Source organism: Haplochromis burtoni, unplaced genomic scaffold (genome assembly GCF_018398535.1).
Source record: "Haplochromis burtoni strain Fernald_Lab_line unplaced genomic scaffold, NCSU_Asbu1 Contig_278, whole genome shotgun sequence".
NCBI classification, from domain to species: Eukaryota; Metazoa; Chordata; class Actinopteri; order Cichliformes; family Cichlidae; genus Haplochromis; species Haplochromis burtoni.
Window position 1 is genome coordinate 26,617 of NW_024582639.1, and position 2,976 is coordinate 29,592.

Consider the following 2,976-nt stretch of genomic DNA (forward strand, 5'->3'; position numbering starts at 1 on the left):
GATGAGGACAGGGAGGAACACGGGTTTAAATGCACCAAGGAGACAGTCAGAGGGAACTCGGGACAACTGGAGACATTTAAGGATGCAGGGACTGACAGGGATCTTGTGCTTTGAAAGAAAACTTCTCCCTACTCTATAGTTGTTACCAGCCATGTTTTATTTCCACGCTGATGTCAGATTTAACCAGACCTTGGCATTTATTGGTCATGGCGGCCAATGATTATTTATACAATATGCGAAAGGACATGACATACCAGAGGATATATGTACACATTGTATTATTTAAAAAAATAAAATAAAGAGCACCAGCCAACAAGGATGAGAGTAATCATGTTAAAAAACTACTACCTACTACTTAGGGATTCATCTTGCATTCTTACCTCCTCTCTAGCCTATAGCTCGCCTTGCATCCACTCTCAACCTGACTCTGTCTGCAGCCAATAACAATATTAAAAGTGTATTTGGTGACACAAAAACAGGATATTTCTAAATATAGTTTAGTAAGTTTCCACATGTCTGTTGTTGATGCTGAGAAAGGCCCACTAAAGCAATGGCCACCAGGCAAAAGCAACGGTTTTGACTCGATCAGTGTTAACCCCACCCCTGAATTTGATGGGTGAGACTGACGGATAAAATTAATTCATGAACACAGCTGCAAGGCCAGGTGTACCAAAATGAATTAAATAAATGCATCATTAAATAATTGATTAAATGTAAATTCAATTAAATGTCAAATTTGTATTAATTGAATACATAATTATATGTATAATATATAATATAAATAAAATTGGAAATAAATAAATAATGTATTAAAAGCTTTAAATGAAATGAATGGGCATTTAATTATTAATGAACCATTTAATTAATTCCAATTTTAAGTTGATCTGTTTCCTATATTTTATTGGTTTAGAGTTAAACGGAGTTACCCATAAGGGAGGCTAAGGTGGGAGAGGTTAGTGACAATGATCCAGAACTTCAAAAGGCTCAGGTGCGCAACACCAGCACAAAGGTAAATAGAACATTATTTGACCGCCTGACTAAGTTTTCTGGCTGGAAAAGAGCTGTTAAATGAGCTGTTGCTTGTCTTAAATGTTGTGCTAAGCAAGTCAAAGGTCTTAATCCCAACGGAAGTACAAGTGTTGAGGAAAGACAACAAACTAAACTTTTCAGAATCAGATTGGTCCAAAGAGAAGCATTCAGCAGTGAAATCAAGAATCTACGGCAATGCAACAACATAATATCCAAAGACAAAGCAAACATGCAAATTAAGTCAATTTTTGGATAAGCAGGGTGTGCTGAGAGCAGGCGGCCACTTGACAAGATCTGATCTTCATCCACATGAAACATCCTGCCATTCTTCCAAAAGCAAGCCACGTGTCTTCTTTACTGATCCAGCATTATCATAAGAAAGTACAGCATCAGGGAAGAGGTATGACTGTAAATGAATTGCGATCTAATGGGATATGAGTCATTGGATGCAGCAGTGCAGTTGCCTCACACATCTATAAGTGCATCACATGCAGGAAGTATAGAAGGAACACACAAGATTCAAAGATGGCGGATTTGCCAGACTGGTTGTGGCATAGACTGCATTGGAACATTCTATGTTAAGGATGCAAGGAATCCACCTGGATCTGCTCAGCCTGAGCCAGAGGAGCTCAGCGAGCCGGAGCATGACCAAAACCCACTGATCAAAGCCCACTGTTCAATGGCCGTGAGCACCATTCACAGAGAGTTGGGGAATGGCTGCAATCACAGCATTGTAAGATGGCAAAAGATGTACCCTTAGGCCCGCTTCTCGATTCAGAGCTGATCTTTCCCTTTTCAGGTAAATGGCCTCCTTGACTCCACGCTCAAACCAGCGTTCCTCCCTGTCCAAGATGTGTACATCTTCATCCTTGAAAGAGTGTCCACTGGCCTGTAGGTGTAAGTCAGGCCAGGACTGTGCAGTCTATTTACACCTACAGGGTACATCTTTTGCCATTGATCGCTTTGATCAGCGGGTTTTGGTCATTGGTTGTTGATCAATGGCCATGAGAATTTGCATAATTAAGATTAAGGAACTGACCTCCCAGCCCATTGTTCCTTCAGTGGGCTGGTTTCAGTCATTATGCAAATGTACTGTTTATAAGGTTGGGGAAACCTGCAGTCAGCTGAGACTGAAGAAGTCACCTGGATGAGTGACAAAACGTTTCTCCCACAAAACGCTACGTCCAGATGAACAGAATCAACTTTGTGGAGATTTACTTTCCTGGATGATTGAGAATGCATCAAGACATCAGTGACTCGTATTATAGAGATTACAAGAGCTTTTGAACTGGTCATGCCCAACTCAACACATAAAATCATTCTTGAAATGACCTTTCTAGAAGGACTGTGTACTTTGGAAGTGAGAATTGGGGTCCTCGTCCTGGCTAGAGTGTCAATGAATTAATCATCTTTGGACTGAACTACAGACAAATGTACAGATGTATATGTATACATATGTATAGATATACATATACAGAGATGATCTGTATAATATACAGATGTGCTACATATATACAGATGTACTAGTGTGTGGTAAACAGATCTACACAGTGCTATAAATATATCTACAGTAGTGGAAGCATAGCGCTCTGAACAACTATAGTAGTAACCAATGTGAGCATATGTTCTGTTCCCACATCCCACATCACTACAAATGGAAATGTGGTATTTTCCATTAGAGCTGTGGAACTTTCCACTTATGACAATAGCAAATTTATTTAAATACTTCCTGCTTGGCACACAGTAACCTTGACACAGGATGAGTTTGAGATAAATGAACATCTTTTTTGTATGAGTTTCTTTGGCGTGGGCGATCGTGGCACAAGAGTACAAGTTCACCTTGTAATCCAAAGATTGCCAGTTCGAGCCCCGGCTTGGACAGTCTCGGTCGTTGTGTCCTTGGGCAAGACACTTCACCCGTTGCCTACTGGTGGTGGTCAGAGGGCC